Source organism: Nyctereutes procyonoides, unplaced genomic scaffold, assembly GCF_905146905.1.
Source record: "Nyctereutes procyonoides isolate TBG_1078 unplaced genomic scaffold, NYPRO_anot_genome, whole genome shotgun sequence".
Lineage (NCBI taxonomy): Eukaryota > Metazoa > Chordata > Mammalia > Carnivora > Canidae > Nyctereutes > Nyctereutes procyonoides.
The window spans coordinates 268,394-288,442 of NW_026575044.1; the positions used below are offsets into that span (position 1 = coordinate 268,394).

The 20,049-nt window shown below is 43.0% G+C and overlaps 1 protein-coding gene across 1 annotated transcript in view; it reads right to left on the reverse strand.

Annotated features, from left to right (window-relative positions):
• The window catches only part of PRRC2C (proline rich coiled-coil 2C), a 100,178-nt gene extending 98,896 nt beyond the window's left edge, over positions 1-1,282 (reverse strand). Inside the window, 1 exon segment of the mRNA XM_055323735.1 lies at positions 1,132-1,282. The gene's annotated coding sequence lies outside the window, so the exon portion shown is untranslated.
• Between the last annotated feature and the right edge of the window lie 18,767 nt (positions 1,283-20,049).

Genomic DNA, 20,049 nt, shown 5'->3' on the forward strand with positions numbered 1-20,049 from the left:
TTTTATTTGCAGGAGTAAGCCATCAAGCACCTAACCACAAATTCTGATTCTTCTGCTGCATTCATTCCACACGAAAACCTTACAGCACGGCTGCCTGCCGTACCGTTCCAAGTACCCTAGCGAGGTCTGACTCTATAAACCTAAGCTAAGAGCGGCCAATGCAGAAATCTGGGCAGCCTTTAGGAGCCAGCAAACGCCAGGCATGTGGGAAACCTCAAAAAAAAAAAAAAAAATCTCAAAGCTTAAAACAAACATGCACCCGCCTTGAAAGGAGCTCGACGCATTCCTCTCGGGCAAAAAGAACAATTTATCAGTGTTCTCGTTGGTCTCCCCCCCCCCCACGCCTTTTCCTTCAAGTCCTAGCGTGGGGCCTTTCCCGCAGCACCGATAGCACTAACGCTACCTCGAAGAGCGGGCGAGCCGCGGAGCGGGATTCACTACGCAGGTTAGGGGATGGCGAGGCCTAGGGCCACGAAACGACAACCAAACCCTCCTCTGGAGCTGGGGCAGCACGTCCCGAGCGGAAGCAGGGTCGGCCCAGATCCCCCTCACCGAGTCAGGTCTTTACCCCCGTCCCTCTCGCCCGACACTAACACTGTTCGCTACAAATTCCCCCTCCACTCCGCACGGAAAAGAAGTCGGCAGTCGCGGCCCTGGGTGGGCGCTTGAGTTGCCGGGGGGGGGGGGGGACGACGCATCCCACCCGTTATAGGAAAAAAAAGACCGCGCGGCCGCCTCTCCCCAGGATGGAAACTCCCTCCTTCGGGCCGCAGCGCAAGGGAGTCCCCGCGGAGGGCCTGAGTCGGGGGCCGGGTGGGGAAGCGAGGCCGACGGGCCCGGAACTCCCGCGGCAGACCACATGGGGCGGGTCTGGCTCCGGTTTCCCGCTCCCCGACCAGGAGGCCGAGACTTGCCCCCAGACGCGGACAGGATGGGAGCTTAAGGAAAGAAGAGAGAGAGAGAGAGAGAGAGAGGGAGGGAGAGCGCGAGCGGGCGGGAGGCTGGACCGGGCCGTCTCCAGGCGGCTTCGGCGCGTCGGCCCGCCAGGGTCGGGGTGCGCTCCCGCGCCCCGCGCCCGCCCTCCGATGGGGCCCGCGGTGATCGCAGCTCCGACGCCCTCGCTTTCCTTACCGGCCAGCGCGAGTGTCAAGCGGAGCGAGGCTGCGCACCTCGAGAGTCTCCGCCGGGCTCCGATCGAGGGGAGGGGGAGGGGGGGCCGGGGTGGGGGGGCGCTGGAAGGACCACCCGACTGGAAAGCCCGAGCCGCGGACGCACAAACCGCCAAAGCACTTTCGCTGCTTCCCGACAGGGAGAGAGCGGGCGAGAAAAAGAAGCAAGATGGCGGCTAGCCAGCCCCTACGTACTACGTCATGCCGCGGCGTACGTCAGGCAGGTCTCCGCAAGACCGCCCTCCGGCGCAGAGCCGGCCGGATCACGTGTAGCCTCCGTGGCGGCGCAAGCCCGGCGGAAGGCGACGGCGCCTCCTGCCGGCAGGAGGGAGTTCCTGCGGTCAAAGTTCCCGCGGCCCGGCGATTTGCCTGCGCTCTCTCCAGCGGCCGCTCCAGAGGAGACCGCGGCTGCACGGTGATGGGCCTCGCGGGAGTGAGCCCTTGTGTGCGGTGGATGGATCTGAGAAGTGGGTCAGCAGCTTGGCGCTTTGTGGCAACGTTGCACCGTGCGCGATCTTTAACCTTGATATTTGGCAGTCTTGGGATTTTCCAGAAATGTGAACACAATATTCATAATACCGAAACCTGGCCGTTGATGAAGATATTTAAATGCATTATGATACATCCACATAATGGACTATTCTGAACCCATTAAATTCAGATTAATACTTAATGACCGGGGAAATGCTGATGCCATAACTATGCTGTAAAAGCACCCGCATATGTGCATATTGATGGAAAAGACCAAAAACATGTACTCTGGATGTTAATAATGTTGATGTCAACAATAGTTTTCTTAGCGCAGATTTTTTTTTTGAAAGATTTATTTATTTATTTATTTATTTATTTATTTATTCGTGAGACACACACACAGAGGCAGAGACACAGGCGGAGGGAGAAGCAGGCTCCATGCAGGGAGCCCGGTGTGGGACTGGATCCTGGGTCTCCAGGATCACGCCCTGGGCTGCAGGTGGTGCTAAACCGCTGAGCCACCCGGCTGCCCCAATGCAGATTTTTAAAAGTATTTTATGCATGCCTTTCTGTAAGTTCCAGATTTTATAGTCAGAAATCACTTTTAATGTGTAATGAAGGGATCCCTGGGTGGCGCAGCGGTTTGGCGCCTGCCTTTGGCCCAGGGCGCGATCCTGGAGACCCGGGATCGAGTCCCACGTCGGGCTCCCGGTGCATGGAGCCTGCTTTTCCCTCTGCCTATGTCTCTGCCTCTGCCTCTCTCTCTCTCTCTCTCTCTCTCTGTGACTATCATAAATAAATTTTAAAAATTTAAAAAAAAATTTATAATGTGTAATGAAAACTTTGTGAGTCATAAAATTATGACACACAAATGATCAATGTGTACATACGTCTAGTGTATACACTATGCATATAACTATGGCATTGGATTTATTTACATTTCATAAAGTATATATTCCTCAGGTTTTAGAATAAGACAAGAACATGTTCTGCTAACTAATTGCTCTGTTTTGAGCAAGTTACTTAGATTCTGTTTTCTTATGTGTAATATGGAGATAATGCCTATTTCTCTCTATATCAATTGTACTATAATTAAAAAACATAATAGGGACGCCTGGGTGGCTCAGTGGTGTAGTGCCTGCCTTCCGCCTGGGGCGTGATCCTGGGGTCCCAGGATTGAGTCCCCGCCGTGCTTCTCCCTCTGCCTATGTCTCTACCTCTCTCTCTGTGTCTCTCATGAATAAATAAATAAAATCTTTTTTAAAAACCGTAATAAAATATTTTAAAAATTGTTCTTCCACAAAAACATAATAATACCTACTTCTCAAGTTTGTGTTACTTACTCACCAAATATGTATCGAGCACCTATTATCTGCGTTAGGTACTGGGTATTTAAAGGTATAGAACAATTTAGACCTTGGTCCTAAGGCAATGGTCTAGGGATACAGACCAAATAATAGGTTTGGATATGTGAAGTGAAGGAAACAAACAGGTTATCAAGATAAAAAATAACCAGGGAGAAGAGCTGGAGGAATTTATGTTAGAAAGTGTGGTTACTGAGTACCTTTCTGAGAAGGGGCCATAATGCTGGGACCTAAATGATAACAAGAAGCAGTAATTTGCAGTGCCTGGATGGCTCAGTTGGTTAAGGGTCTGCCTTCAGCTTGGGTCATCATCTCAGGGTCCTGGGTATGAGTCCAGAGTCAGGGCTCCCAGCTCAGTGTGGAGTCGGCTTTTCCCTGCCCTTTCTCTCTCCCCCTCCCATCCACCTGTGCTCATTCTCTAAAACAAAAAAAATAAAATTGTAAAAAAAAAAAAAAAAGTAGTAATGCAAAGAATAGGTGAAAAGTGCTCTGGACCAAGAGAACTACAATTGCAAATGCCCTAATCTGGGAAAGAGCTTGGAATGTTCTAAGAACTAGAAGAGGAGTGTGTCTGGAACTTAGTTAAGAGAGAGAGTGACAAAAGATGGCACTAGAAGGAGAGACAAGAGCCGGATTCAGAGGGGCCTTAGAAGCCAGGTTAGGGAGTTCAGAATTTCATGTAGGTGCAGTGAAAAGCTTTTGGAAGTTTTTAAGAAGAGGAACCACACGATCTGATATTTTGCATTTTAAGATCATCGTTACTGCCGAGTGAAGAGCATGAAAAATAGATTAGGGGGAGGCAAGAAAGGAAACCAGGAGCCCTAATAGGCAATAATGAAGTAATTACAGTGGTGAAGAATGACAATGGCCTGTACTAAGATGGAGGCAGTGGAGATAGAAATGGATATGGCATGTATTTTGGAGCTAAAATATACTTGCTTGTGGGACATTATGGCTTCTAACTGTGGGAGAAGAAAATCTATGATGACAGATTTATGGCTTGAGCAACTGGGTGAATGACAGCAACATTTATAGAGATTATGGTGTTGGAAGAGGGAAGGAAAATCATTTGGTTGGTGGAGCAATATTAAAAAGAAAAATTGGGGAAAATTAAATTTTGGACATGTGAAATTTGAGATGTTTGTGTAATGTCTAACTGTAGATCAAGTATGCAGTTGACATGCATGTCTAGAACTCAGAGGGGAGTCAGAATTGGAGAGAGATTTGAATCTCATAGACATGGGCTTCACACCTATACACACACGTTTCATAGACATATGTTTAAAGTGCTGGAAGCAGATGATATCACTTAGGGATAGAGTAGGGAAAGAAGAAAAAATGGCCAGCTCTAAGGAACAGTGATATGTAAAGGTTAGGTGGAGGTGGAGGCAGTAGCAAAGAACACTGAGGAGAAGCCAGAGAACTGTCAGAAGACGATGATGTCACAGAAGCCAAGAGAGGAGAGGATTACAAGACGGCACGAACATTCACATAAGTTAAATGCTGCTGAGAGGTCAAGTCATACAAAGGAGGAGCCAAAAGTGTCCATTGTTTTTGGCAACCTGGAAGTTACTAATATCTTTTATAGGAAGTTTTGGTGGAGTAATGAGGTCAGAAAGTCATATGATGGTGAGTTGAAAAGGAGATAGATGTTGAGAAAGTAGAGAAGACCATGGATAAACAATTATTTCCAGAAGAACTTGAATTTTGCCATGAGATAAAAAAACAAGGTAGTTGGAAGGAATGTGGAGTAAAGAAAGACATTTTTAAGTATTGGAGACAGTAGATCATGTTTGTATGATGATGGGCATAATCCAGAAGGAGGAGGATAACAATTAGATAGAAGAGAGGAAATGCTAAGGCAGGGAGGCCCATGAGAAGGTGTGAAGGGGGATTCAGAGCTCTGAAGGAGGAGGATTTACATACAGTAGTTGCAGCTATAAGGAATATTGATGATTCGATGTTGGAAACAAAAGGGAAATCCCACTGATAGCATGTTTTCTCAGTGAAGTAGAGAGTGAGGAAACCTGCTGAGAGGGCTTGACTTGTAGGAGTTTGAGGGGAAGATTCAAAAGTAAAAGAGTGAAAAATTAAGCCTAGTGTGAGGAGGAGCGTAGGATTGGCATGCTCTGCTGAGAGCGGTTTTAAAGTTTGTGATAATCAATGTAAAAATATGCCATTCAGTTTATTTATATGATTTCTCCAGCAGTGTGCAGCTCTTTGGTACAGCTATGAAGAAGACAGGTAGATTGATCCATGCTGGGCTTTACCAGGCAAGTATAAGATAGGGCCGTGAGGGTATCTGTAACTAAGGGACCGTAATGATGATAATATTGACTTTGAGCATACGGTAGACATGTGGTAAGTGGAAACTTGCATCCACTTTATGAATTATATATGGTATATTTTAAATTCAAGAATTCCCTGCCATCTCTCCTGGTCTGAGCTGTCTTTCCCACCAATATGGTCAAGGATTGTCACTGTAGCAATGTTAGAATAAATAGAATAATAAACACAATTAAGTCACAAGCACACACTAACACCCTGTTCCCCCCCCCCCCCCGCCCAGCATTGATATCAATGGTCTTTTGAAATAGAAAAGTTTGGATGATATAGGGTCATTGCCAGGGGAAACCCCAAGAGGAGAGGGAAACCTTACCTTAGTGAATTTTTCCCAACCCTTTAAGATCTGGCTTACAGTATTTTAATCTCAGAAGTACCTAAAATAGCTCCAGCGATCAGATGAGTTTATATTATCCAAGGTGATGAGAATTTTATATATATATATATATATATATATATATATATATATATATATATATAATATAACCAGAATATTAATGCTAGTTTTCAATTTATATACCAGAAAACTCAAGACTGCAAAGTCAGTGTGTTTTCTACATAAACAAGGCTTACCTAGGAAACCTAGGCATTATCAGAAGGCAGCTTGATAAACACAGATTCAGAACAAGTAGGCTTATGTGTATAGATTGTTCTTGATTCATCTATCTCCATGGCAGGATGATTTTGTCCCAAAGATAGAAACACTCAATTTCCATGGTTGCAACTTTCTACATTGATTTCCAAGAGTAGGGACATCCTGGCATGCTATTGATTTGAGCATCTTCTCTCCTTGACAGCACTTGGATGGGCATTGGCCCAGAAGTGCCCCTATATGCTCCTTTCTGTTTCCACGGCTACCCAAAACCTCTTAGCAATCTTATTTCAATGAAAATCAAGTTGCAGTCAGGTCAGGCCAGTTTGTGTTTTATAGGTGACTTTACTTACTTCTGGTCTTATCCGTTGTGTGTATTCTTAAAGTTTAGCTCTCAAAGAGCAGTCTTATTTCCCTTATTTCCAATATCCTGGGAGGAAATGGACTGAAATCTGTAGGTATTGGTACGATGTCTAGAGCCAAATAATATTATTTTAAAATTTACGTTGTATTGTATTACTTGCACCTCTCCTAACATCCCTTCAGCATAGGTAAATTTGTCATAATGGAAATGTTCTCATGACATAGTGAATGGAAACTTGTCATTCAACTTCCAGTTCTACTTTTTAAAAATTAGTTTTAGGATTACATTATCAAATTGCCAATTGGCGATATGCAATCAAGCAAACTGTTTCTTACTGGAAACAAAATGATTCTCCAAACAATATGACCTCTTTTCTTTGTGATTCTCCAGTCTTATTTGCTAATGTGTTTTTTTTTTTCCTAAGAGAGAGTGTACACATACACACAGAGACACACACATACGTGTGAGAGAAGGGGGTGGGGGGCAAAAGAGGAGGGGGAGAGAGAGAATCCAAAGCTGGCTCTGATGTAGTTTTTAAATATAGGTGAGATTCGGTGGGTGGGGTCCAGAGCCAAGACCAATAAAGAATTCTTGAGATATCGTTGGCACAAACAGGTAGTTTTATTAAAGCAGGAGGGCAGGACCCATGGGCAGGAAGAGCTGCTGCCCTGGGATTGTGAGGGGTGACTGATTATATACTTGGGAGTTGGGGGTAAGAAAAAAGGGAGGTTTTTTAAAAAAGATTTTATTTATTCATGAGAGAGAGAGAGAGAGAGAAGCAGAGACAGAAGCAGAGGGAGAAGCAGGCTCCATGTAGGAAGCCCGATGTGGGACTCGATCCTGGGACTGAGGGATCACAACCTGAGCCAAAGGAGACGTTCAACCACTGAGTCACCAGGCATCCCTCAAAAGAATTCTTTTTAAGATTTTATTTATTTATTTATGAGAGACACACAGAGAGAGAGAGAGGCAGAGACATGGGCAGAGGGAGAAGCAGGCTCCATGAGGGAAGCCCGACATGAGACTCGATCCCCAGTCTCCAGGATCACACCCTGGACTGAAGGCGGCACTAAACTGCTGAGCCACCTGGGCTGCTCTCAAAAGAATTTTTGTAGCTAAAGAGGGCCTACAAGATATTGGAGGCCTTGCCATTGTCAAGTTAAGGTTGTTTTTCCCTCTAGTAAACCATTAATATTAAGACAGTTGGCAGTTTCCTTCTAGAAATTAGGTTATTGATGAGAATGCTTTATTTCTTGTAAATCACTAAGACATTTTTAAACTGAGGGAGACATAGGTCTTACTGGACTGTGATTTCTATTAGTTAATCATTTGTTTTTCCTTCCCTTTGCTTTAGGGCAGCCAGGTCACACAGATCCCACCTGGGAGTTGAGGGGGGTCGTTGTATAGTGTCAGCTTGTGCTTTGTCCTCAGCTTGCCTTTTCCTTTCTCATCAGCTCCACATTAAGTGTGAAGCCTGACAGGGAGCTCAGTCTCACAACCCTGAGACCATGATCTGAGCAGAAATCAAGACTTAGATGCTTAACCGACTGAGCCACCTAGATGCCCCTTGCTAATGGCTTTATTGTCTCTACCCTTCTCATTGGATTGATTCTATAAACGTAGAGGCACTGAAGATTTATGAGATGTTAGATAAAAAATAAAAGAATCAATGACCATATCATATTTTATTAGCAGAAGTATTTCTTTTTTATTTTATTTTATTTTTATGATAGTCACAGAGAGAGAGAGAGAGAGAGAGAGAGAGAGAGAGAGAGAGAGGCAGAGACATAGGCAGAGGGAGAAGCAGGCTCATGCACCGGGAGCCTGACGTGGGATTCGATCCCGAGTCTCCAGGATCGCGCCCTGGGCCCAAGGCAGGCGCCAAACCACTGCGCCACCCAGGGATGCCAGCAGAAGTATTTCTTAGAGGTTTATGTGCACATGGCAATTTTGATTTCTTTTCACCAATGATCCAGCAAATCATATTTAGTAAAACTGTGAAATATTATAAGCTGATACAATGAAAATCATAATACCCAAGTATTATATGAAAATGTAATCTCATTTACTTAACTTCAACAGATATTGAACTTTATTAATAAAGAAAAATATTGACAGTGCCTCAAAAATTGTCTTTTGTAAAGTTAGAAGAGGTTATTAAATATATGTCGTATATAAAATATTACATTATACATAATGTGGAATAAATATTTTTGTTCTTATCAGTCTATTAATTGGGTCAACAAACCCTTCTTATAATGGAATAAAAGGTACAATCTGGTTTTTTTATTTTTATTTTTATTTTTTTAAAGATTTTATTTATTTATTCATGAGAGAGAGAGAGAGAAAGAGAGAAGTAGAGAGAGAAGCAGGCTCCATGCAGGGAGCCCGATGTGGGACTCGATCTTGGGACTCCAGGATCATGCCCTGGGCCAAAGGCAGGTGCTAAACCGCTGATCCACCCAGGGATCCCTACAATTTGGTTTAAAGTGTTTATCACAAATCCATTTATCACAAATCCTGTGTTAATGAAATCTGAATTAACTAGAATTCCTCTCCACCTGAAATTTCCCCAGATTTTTCTTAACTAAGAGAAGCAACTAAATTCTTGGAGCAGTGGACCCAAGTCAACAGAGAAAACAATATTTGGGAGCATACGGAAGGAGGGAAGTTGGGAGGAGATGGGAGAAAACAAAATTGCCAGGCTCACAGCTTTGCCTTGGGCTGGAATTTCACCGGAGTCAGGAAGTGAGTAATGATAAAGGACAAGAATCTAAAGACCAAAGGGAAAGAGGGTGGGTCTATGGAAAGCAGAGCAGAAAAGGTTCAGAAAGGAAGCTAGCCAGGGGGTAATTGAAAGTACAGAATAGAGGATGTCTTAACTTGTAAGGCCAGAAAATAGAAACTTGACACATTATTGATGGATATACAGTGCTCAATAATTACCTCTAAAACTCTAACACTGGCTGCTGCCTGTAGCATTCCTCAAAGTATAAGGCACTTTTTTTCCTGCCCAACCAATTATATATACAATGTAAAAATGAAACCACCCAGTTTCAAATCTTTTATTGCTCCATGGTAATTAAGAGAAGTAAGATTGATAGTACATTTCTTTGTTAGCACTGGGACTGGGTATTTTATTTTTAACTGACTATAGTTCACATACAATATAATATTAGTTTCAGGTGTATAACAATGATTCAACATTTATGTACATTATGAAATGCTCACCTTGATAAATCAGTGTAGTGTAGTTAACACCTGTCACCATACAAAGTTAATATAATAGTATTTACTATTTTCCTTATGCTGTACTTTTCATCCCTGTGATTTACTTGTTTTATAACTGGAAGTTTCTACCTTTTAATCCCCTTCATCTATTTTTACCCATCTCCCTTCCCCCTCTCCCCTCTGGCAACCATCAGTTTGTTCTATTTGTGAGTCTGTTTCTGGTTGTTTGTTTTGTTGATTCCACATATAAGTGAAATCATGTGGCATTTGTCTTTCTGAGTCTGACTTATTTTATTCAGCATAGTGCCCTCTGATCCATCCATGTCATACATGGCAAGATTTCATTCTTTTTTAAGGGCCAAGTAGTATATATATATCACACATATATATAGAGAGAGTATGTATACACATGCACACACACACACACATCATCTTTATCCATTCATCTATTGATGGACACTTAGATTGCCCCCCTATCTTGGCTATTGTAAGCAATTCTATACTTTTAGGCTTCCTATAGAAAAGAGAAGTTCATGTATTACGAAGTATCAGTATTCCATGCCTAGTTCGGGTTTTGTTTCTCTGTATTCCCCACTCTTATTTCAGCAAGGTTTAATTAAACAGTTATTTCAGAATTATTTCTTTGAGTTGCTGAGAGTCTCAGTGAGATGATTGCTTCACATGGGAATTCATAGTACAATACTCCAGGGATTGGGCCATTGTTAACCTTATAGGACACAGTCTTAATACGAAGAAGAGAGAAAAGGAATAGTGATCAAAAGAATTGAGAAAAAGCTTCTCAAAGTATTTAACAACCTGGTTAAATTGTAGTGAAATGAACCTCTCCTCATTTTAATATTCCATATTACCTATATGAAATTTTTAATTGGAAAGCCTTATTTATTATAATGATTAATAAAATTGTGCTACCTTTTAAGCTACATGTAACCAGGCCACTTGTCCAACCTTGAGAAGATGCTGGTAGGTTGGGTGATCAATCATCCTGGTTTGCCTGAGACTGTCATGGTTTTAGTACTGAAGGTCCATGGCCCAGGAAACCTCTCAGTCTGGGGCAAAATAGGACAGTTGGTCACCTTATGCTGGCTACGAGGAAGTGGAGGCATGGATCTTAGTCCCAAGCCTCTTCCACATTAAAGTTTCTTTTGGGGACGCCTGGGTGGCTCAGCAGTTGAGCATCTGCCTTTGGCTCAGGGTGTGATGAAATGCTGGGATCGAGTCCCTGTGGGGCTCCCTGCAGGGACTCTGCTTCTCCCTCTGCCTTTGTCTCTGACTGTCTCTGTGCCTCTCATGAATAAATAAAATCTTTTAAAAAATAAAAAAAATAGGGACGCCTGGGTGGCTCAGCGGTTTGGCGCCTGCCTTCTGCCCAGGGCATGATCTTGGAGACCCGGGATGGAGTCCTGCATTGGGATCCCTGTGAGGAGCCGGCTTCTCCCTCTGCCTGTGTCTCTGCCTCTCTCTGTGTCTCTCATGAATAAATAAATAAAATCTTCAAGAAAATAAAATAAAATCTCTTTTTTTGGGGGGGAAGGGGTGCCTAGGTGGCTCAGCCCATTAAGTATCTGCCTTCAGTTAGGTCATGATCCCAGGGTCAGCAGGGAGCCTGCTTCTCCCTTTCCTCCCTGCTTGTGCTGTCTCTCACTATCTTTGTCTCTGTCTCTCTCTCAAACAAACAAATAAATAAATAATAAATAAATAAATAAATAAATAAATAAATAAATAAAATCTTAACAAAAAATCTCCTTTGGGTCCCTGTTATCTGCCTGAGAAGATATCCTTGCTGGAGATTACTAATAGGAAAGGAGCTTTGTCTGATACCACAGACAAATCCTGGGGGTTAGCCAAACTACAGAAAATTAAGAAGTTAGTCCAAAAGAGCACTCTGGCATCAATTGGACACATCATTATTGTGGTGCTCACCTGGTTGTCATTGCTGCATTAACTCCTCCTATCCTGTGCCAGCTGCCAATTAGGAAGTCCTTACTGGGGGCTAGCAGTGTGCTAAGTCCTTTGCACACATCCTTTTACATGCCAGACTGCAATATAGATTATAAAACTGTGGTTACAGGAGGTAAAATGGCTGCCTTTGATGTCACAATACCAATTGGTATAGAGCTGGTTGGTGTTTGGACTGAGGTATAATTTCAAACAGAGCTGATGCCCTCATTCACCACCGCAGTATCCAGGTTGCCTGGAAAATGTACCTGCACACTCTCTGTGATCTTTCACTCAAGGTCTGTATCTCTTCATCATTTGCTCTATGACCTGGAGGTATGGTGACTGATGCTGTTGACTAAACCAGGTTCTTTCTCTGTCCATAGAGCATTAAACCCCATGACCCGTGCTGGTGGACTCTCCCTCTACTCCCTGACAGAGGGCGATTTCAAGTGATTTTTTAAAAACCACAAAAAGAATACACATAAACAATACTATCCATTGGTAAAAGATCAATAACAAAAGCAAGAAATCTTTTTGCTTGAAATCCTTAATAAATCACTAATAATTTGCTCCATCTGATACAATTTAAAACACTAGATTACTGATTTAGAGAGTGAACTAGCTCCTTAATCACTGTTCCTAAAATTCCAGTTGAATTGACAATTCAGCAGCGTATTAACTATTTTTCCCATTTTATCAGTGTTATGAAATGAGATAATGGGAGAGCATTTAAGCTTACATAGTACCATGCAGATATAACTTCTAGTTATTAGTGTGGCATTTTGAGCTTTATCTAAGGCCAAAGGATAAGAGAAAATTTTGGTCTCAAGATTATTTTTGTTCAGTAACCAAACTTGCAAAAGGTCAGCTTTCTCCAGGAACAGGAGAAAAATGTTTTTAGCAAGGAGCAGCTGTTGCCTCTTCTCTGAGTATGACATTTAAGCCAATCAGTCAGCCCATGGTACTAGCTGAGAGTTTCATGGCTTAGTAGGAAGAAGAGCACTGTTAACAAATCATAACTATTATCATCTTGTATTAGAAAAAAATGTTCTCAAATTACTCGAGAAACAAGTTGGCTTTAAAGAATTGGCATGAATGTTAGAATTAAGCATTGTATAGAATGCTTGTATAGAATCTTTTTTTTAAGATTTTATTTTTAAGTAATCTCTTATACCCAATGTGGGGCTCAAACTCACACACTGAGATCCAGAGTCATATGCTCTACTGACCAAGCCAGCCAAGCACCCCTGCATAGAAATTTATTAGGTCACAGAAGTGATCTAATAACAGGGAAGAGTTCACTTTTCCAAGTGGATCACAGGAAGTAAGTGGAATGGGAATTTTTTTTTTTGGAATGGGAATTCTTAATGCATTACTCAACTTGTACATTTGCTGTTTGTAAATATGCCATATATTATAAATCTGTATTATTTATTTTTATTTTTAATGCAGGATACTTAATATGTACTATACTTGATTTATTTTTTTCCTTCAACAAATATTCGTTAAGACATGATATATCAGCTATTGTGCCAGTCATGGAGGACATAAAAATGAGCAAGACATTCTAAACTTCTGTTTTTGGGGGACATATAGTTAAGTGAAAGGGGAGGAGTAAGGTAAAAAAAAATTATAAGCAATTATGACTAAAGGTGGTAAATGCTCTGACAAGGCAATTAAAAGGTACTATATGAGTCCAAAGAAAAGGCAACTAACTCAGATTTGCAGAGAAGGGTGATCAGGGAATGAATCCAAATGTTTTACAGGAATTAGCTACATGCTTGTGTGTGTGCATGTGTTGAGTGAGTTAGTGTATGTATATGGTAGGGACAGTGTGGCAGCATGTGGTAGGTAGGTCAACATCTGGGAAGAGGAGGGCAGTTAGTTCACAAATAGTGAAGAATTCTCTAGACAGAGGGAATAGCACAGGGAAAGAACCCCAAAAGCCAAAGGGAACATGGCATATTTGAGGATTTTACAGTATTCAGCAGCTCTGTTGCTTAGATAGTAAAAGAAATATGAATAAAAAAGCAAACTTGCAGAGGTAAGCAGAAACCAGAATGCGAAGAGCTGTATAAATGAGTTTGGATTTTACCCCAGGGGCAGGAGGAGCCTTTGAATGGGTTAAAACTGGGATGTTATGTAATGTAGGTAAAATTTGTGATCTTTATTGAAATCACACATGAAATACAGCTTAATGTATATTATTCCTTAGTCATTCTTCCCTCCATTATTATTATTATTTTTTTTAAGATTTTATTTATTTTGGAGAGAGAGTGAGAGAGGGCAGGGGTATTGATGGTATTGAGGTCTGGCTTTCTCATTTGCATCTCATCTCAGGACCTTCTGAAGGGACATCTCCATTCTGGAACTCCACATAGGGTATGCTGAGACTTCCTTGAGACTGTATGTAGATCAATTTCTCAGTCTCTCTAATCCAGCTAACTTTTCTCTCTTCCATTGGCATTGATCCCCAAAGCAGTCTAGTTAAAACTCTTCCCGTTAATCTCTATCTGTTCTCCGCGGGACCCAACCTGCAATACCATCATCTACCAAGCCGGAAATCTGGAAAATCCCCTAGATCCCTTTCTCCTTTATCCCGGAAAGGCCTCCATATCCAATCAATCACCAGATCCTTTTCTCTCATTATTCCAGTTGCAACCATCATAATCCAATTCACCCCCATCTGTTGTGCAGGTAAAGTTTCTGCACAAGCTGCTAATTTCTTTTCCTATCTTTTACTTTGCCTGGATCAAAGCGACTTCTTTTCAAAATAATTATATTATGTTCAATAGATTTATTGAGTTATATGTGACATACAATATACAGGATATATTTATTTTTATTAAGGATTTCATTTATTTGAGAGAGAGGGAAGGGGAGGGGCTGAGGAAGGGGGAGAGGGAAAGGGAGAGGGAGAAGCAGACTCCCCCTGAGCAAGGCTCCCCAGGTGGGGCTCAATTCCAAGACCCTGGAATCATGACCTGAGCCAAAGGCAGATGCTTAACAGACCCAGCCAGCCAGGCACCCCTGTGCTGGATATATTTAAGGTGTACAAGTTGAAGCAGCACAGTGGCGGTCACGTAGCTCAGGTTCCTGGGCTGCTGCCAGGTGCGCAAGGTCGGTTCCTATGCACCAGCCCCTGCGGCTCCCCCACCAGCATGCCCGTGCTCCTGACCAACACCAACGTTCCCAGCACGTCTCTGCCAGAAGGGCTCCCTTCTGAGTTGAGTCAGCAGCTGGCGCAGGCCCCCCGCCAGCCGGCCCAGGACACCGCGGTGCACGCGGTCCCAGACCCATGCCCGGCCTTCAGGCGCGCTCCGTAGTCTGCACCGCACTGCACGGGCAAGATCCGCAGGCAGGACAGGCTCCTGCAGCTGCTGTGTGGCCCCCTGGCCGGGGCAGCCCGGAGAGGATCCACACCGACTGCTGTGGCTCGAACGTGGCCAACGTGGGCTGGCGCGGCTCAGCCTTCACCTGAGGGCTGCGGGCCCCGGACCCGCCCACGCCAGGGCCTGCGGCCCTCTGTGTTGCACCGGCTCTGCCCTTGTGACTCCCACTCCCAGGTTGGGAGACTTACAGGGTTTGCAAGCTGAGAAAACAAAAACAAAAACCCAACGACGGTGTGCAAGATTTTGACTTATGTGTATACCTGTGAATCTATTACCACGACCAAGGTAATAAGCATATCCACCACCAACTCTATAATTTTTTAAATTACAAAAGCTGTGCAAGTTAGTTGGAAACGTAGAGATAAGCAGTAAGAAAGTGGGAACAGGAATTTTTACGCTCCCTTGGGGGGTAATCGTTTACAATTTGAAACTTTAAAAAAAATATTTTATTTATTTATTCATGAGAGACATAAACACACACAGAGGCAGAGACATAAGGCAGAGGGAGAAGCAGGCTCCATGCAGGAGCAGGATGTGGGACTCCGGGATCACCCCCTGAGCCAAAGGCAGACGCTCAACCACATGGCCCTACAATTTGAATCTTAACAGGTTTTTTCCTTGTCTTAAATTCCTTTAATTGCTTCACATGTCTTTTTTTCTTTTTTTGGCTATCCAAAGTCTATTTATTGGGATAGTTTCCCACTCATCTTGATTCAGAGTGTTTTTAGGCTGCTTCCATCTGAAGGAGCATCCTTCAGTAAGCCTTACTTTTCCTCCTGGAGGCTGGCAGAGGAGAGTGGAGGAGCCAACACACAAAACCACCCCGTGTACTTGGCCGAAATCACCATGGTGATTTTGTAGCATTTTAGGCACTTCACCACCATGGAGTAGGAGCTAGGGCTCTGCACCAGGTGCTTCTCTAGTGCTACCTCTTCTCTTCCCCAGGGGTGGAGGAGGTCCTTCCTGTGGGGCATATTTTCACTGGGATGTCAACACCGCAGGGAAGGCAAATGCATTTGAATAACGACAAAAATCCTTCCCTGAAGGCTGATCCCCCATCCACCTTTCCAGCTTCCTGTGGCAGACCTTTCTATTTCTAGCCCGAGGGGATTGATTTTTCAACCAAATTAGTGTTGCCCTGCCCCTTCTTGCTTCAGGGTCTTCCACCAGGCTTTATCCTTTCCCTCTACTGCTCTTTTACTCCCACCCCCACCCCTGCTTGTGCATATTCCTAAATGTGAATGGATATTTTAAATAATTGCTAATTAATGATTATTGAATACTTATTTTTTGTCAGGTTCTATGCTTTGCCTATCTCTTCAGCCTTACAAAATGGGTAATTGGCATTATTGCAGATAAGGAACTGTGACTTCCCCAAAATCAGGCAGTTGCTGGGTTTAGAAGGATTCCCTTGTTGCTGAATCTTTAGACCAAGGTAAGTTCCTGGTTACAGCCTCCTGTGTAATGGCCTCCAGATTTCCTGTAGAATATGCATTGTACTCACAACTTTTTTAAAAAATTAGGCTCCACACTAGGTGTGGAGCCCTGCTCGGGGCTTGAACTCAACCCTGAGATCAACACCTGACCTGAGATCAAGAGTCAGATGCTTAACCAGCTGTCACTCAGGTGCCCTTGCAGTCACTATTAAATGTCTGTTTTCCCATTAGAAGACTAGACATCGGGCAGCCCAGGTGGCTCAGCAGTTTGGCACAGCCTTCAGCCCAGGGCCTGATCCTGGAGACCCCGGATTGAGTCCCACGTCGGGCTCCCTGCATGGAGCCTGCTTCTCCCTCTGCCTGTGTCTCTGCCTCTCTCTCTTGTGTCTCTCATGAATAAATGGATAGAATCTTAAAAAAAAAAAAAAGGCAACCTTAAGAAAAAAAAAAAGAAAGAAAGAAGACTAGACATCTCCACTGCAATTTGTATAGCAGCTTAGTGGCCAAAGCTTAGAATCTGGAGTCAGAAAGAAGGGAAGTTCAAATCCAGACTTTGCCAATATATGACCTTGAGCTAGTGCTATTTAACCTCTGTGAGTCTCAATTTCTTCACCTATAAAGCAGATAATAATACTTTCCCCCTCTTACAGAATTGTTCTCAGGAGTGAGTAAGATGATAGCAAAAAGGATCCAACACAGGATGTGACAGGGCCTTTTGTCTTTCCAACTTTGAATGTAAAACATTCAAGGGCAAGTATCAAATCTTGTAATCATTTTGTATCCTCTACTGTGTCTGGCATACACAGAGTATATACTAGATAGCCAATAAGTAGTTATATGGAATGCCAGGAGGTATTTCTGGGGGCTAGCTTGGGTTTATGATTTTGGTTTCTTTACTTTACAAATCAAAGGGTAAATAAAGCAAAGTTTTCTTAACACTGTCACTATTTCTGGTTTGAGTGAGATGGTTGCTGTCTGCAGAGGGTGGAATTGAGTGAGGCAAAACAGATCAGAGTTGAGTCAGCATCTATACAGGCCAGACAATGCAAGATACTTAAAGGTAACACAGAAGGTACATAGACCTATAGATAGTAGATTGATTTGCTAATTTCCACAGTTTAGACTCATTTACTTATTCATTCATCAAACATTTATATAATACTGCTTTCTGTGGATTGCTGCTCTAGGTACTCTGGGTAGTGATTCTTATACAATATTGGTGCTGGCCACAGAAAAAACTCCTGAGGGATTGTTAAGGTTAAGATTCTTGGGGTACCTGGGCTTAGTCAGAACATGCAACTCTTGATTTCAGGGTCATGAGTTCAAGCCCTATGTTGGGCATGGAGCCTACTTAAAAATAAAACAAAAATAAAAACAGATTCTTGCATCTCACTTGTTGGAGTTTCTGATAAGGGTCTGGGATTATCTTGGGGACTTGTGTTTTAAAAAATTCTTCATGTGATACTGATGCACTGTTCTGGAAAAGCAGACATACCGAAGGCACTGTTTCTATTCACAAAGAAGATTGCGTGAGGGACATAGTTAATAAGGAAAACTTAATCAAGTCGCGTTGTTACCAAACAACCTATCATAGCTGCTAATTCAGGAAACAAACAGGTGAGCCCTGGCATGCTTTGGGACCAACTCCTCCATCCCAGAAAATCCCGAGAGGGCTGGACAAATCAAAAGCATAGCTCCTGGCTGGGTTTGCCAAAAATGTTGCTGAACAAACTCGGATAAACTCGTCACAAGAGAAGCCAGTGACTCAAGAGATGAGGGTTTGGAAAAGAGAATGGGAGAAATTCATTTCAGGTGCCGGCAGCAGGGGGTTGGTTGCAGGCTCAAGCCTTAATAACTGCCAATGAAATGGACATTTAGAGTTTAACAGAGAAGTTTGGGGGGGGGTGGATGTGTAAGAAAGCAGGGCAGAGAGCCTGTGGTCAGAGGTAAGGGTCAGTAAGCGTGCAACCCATAATCATGGGCAGGGAAGGGGATGTGTGGGGTGTGGTCTACTAGACATTCCGTTGCTATCAGGACTTTTCTAGTCTGTCGGTTGGAATGTTCTGTTCCTTGCAAAACATCTTTGTCAATGCCTCAAGAAAGTGTGATAAGAAATCAGCACAATGGGTTTTAGTTAGAGCATGAGTTCAGCACTCTAGTCTATTTCTGGTTTTAACTATTGGGGTCTACAATTCAGCAAGAGGGCTCACTGACAATGTTTCAGGATTTCTCTTCCTTTAGTGCCCATGGTTCTTGGTCACACCTCTTTCAAGAATGAAGAGGTAAACCAGACAAAGAGTGGTGAGCAGCGAAGCAAAATTTATTGTGTGAGAGTACAAAGTTCCCAAAGAGGGAGGAGATCTGAGGGGGTTGCTCTTGGAGTTTCCAAGTCTAGGGGTTTTTATGAGCTCTTTGAGGAACTATCTTGAGCAACCATGGTGTGCTAGAATATGCCAATTTTGATCATGTATCTGTGTATCTATTAGGTTAATGTTCATGTGCTGTTGGTCTTCTTGGGCTGACATCTGCGGATTTACGTCTTAACTGCCTCAGCTCGTGATAGTGACATGGAACTATCTTAAGCAACCAGGGTGTGCTAAGGTGTGCCAGTCAGGGCTTTGATCATGCGTCTGTCTACCTATTAGGTTAATGTTCACATGCTGATGGTCTTGTCTGAACAGTGAAACAGGATGTTAGCACTGTTTTGTCTTAGCTGTCCCTACTCCATGTATTTTTGTTAGGGACCCTGGCCCTGACAACGTAACTGTCCAACTAACTCCTTAACAACAACATCAAGTTTTTTGTTGGTTTGATTTTGGCTCTGGGTAGTATGAATTTATTTGCCCGTACCATCCCTCCTGCAATAATACAGCCTAAGTCGTCACTGAAAGGGTCAAATGACATTGTTTGTATTCATGTTGCCATTGTGGGGAGTCAAGATGTGCTTGTAGAAGAATATGTGGGCTGATAGAATGTGCCAATATGTAAGCAGGTAGATAATTAGAAGCATACATGATAAAATAATCTCTATTTAGGTCTAGTAAATTTCAGTCCAGAAAGAGATGAAATAGAATTGTCTGAAGAGGGGTGAAATCTTTACCAAGTAGGCTATCTATCCAGAAGAATCAGCACTTCACTGATGTGTAAATATATTGATCAATGCCTTTCCATCAATATCTAAAAAATGCCCCCATCACCAAAAACGTATCCATTATCACCCATACAGTGCCTCGACCTCTAGCTCCCCTCAAAGCTGGGAATGGAAGCGAAGTAGGAGTGCTGGGTATCTTCACCCACACAAACACAAATTCAGCATGAACCCTGAATAGGAGTATAAAGATTTGGACAGCAAAAAATGTGCTGAGTGCAGAGCAAAGGCACATGTAGGAAAAAGCATCGCTTTTACTCAGTTCCAGGTTGTGGAAGAATACATAACCATTGCATTTTACATAACTGGGAATTTAATAGTTGCTGTGTTAGAAAAGCGTGATTCTAACATTAAAACCAATCGGATATTACTAAGTACCTGTTGTGTATGGAAGGGTCTTTCTAAACATTCCAATAGAAGAAAAACACTGGTGCTTTGACTCTAAGTGTACTCACAGCCAAACATTATACAAGCTGTATCAAAATCCCTGTTATTAGTGTCTGCTTTGAGCATGGAGGTATTAAGTAGAGAACCATAGACCCAAGGTAGAGTCACTTGCCCTCAGGGCAGTAAACCAAGA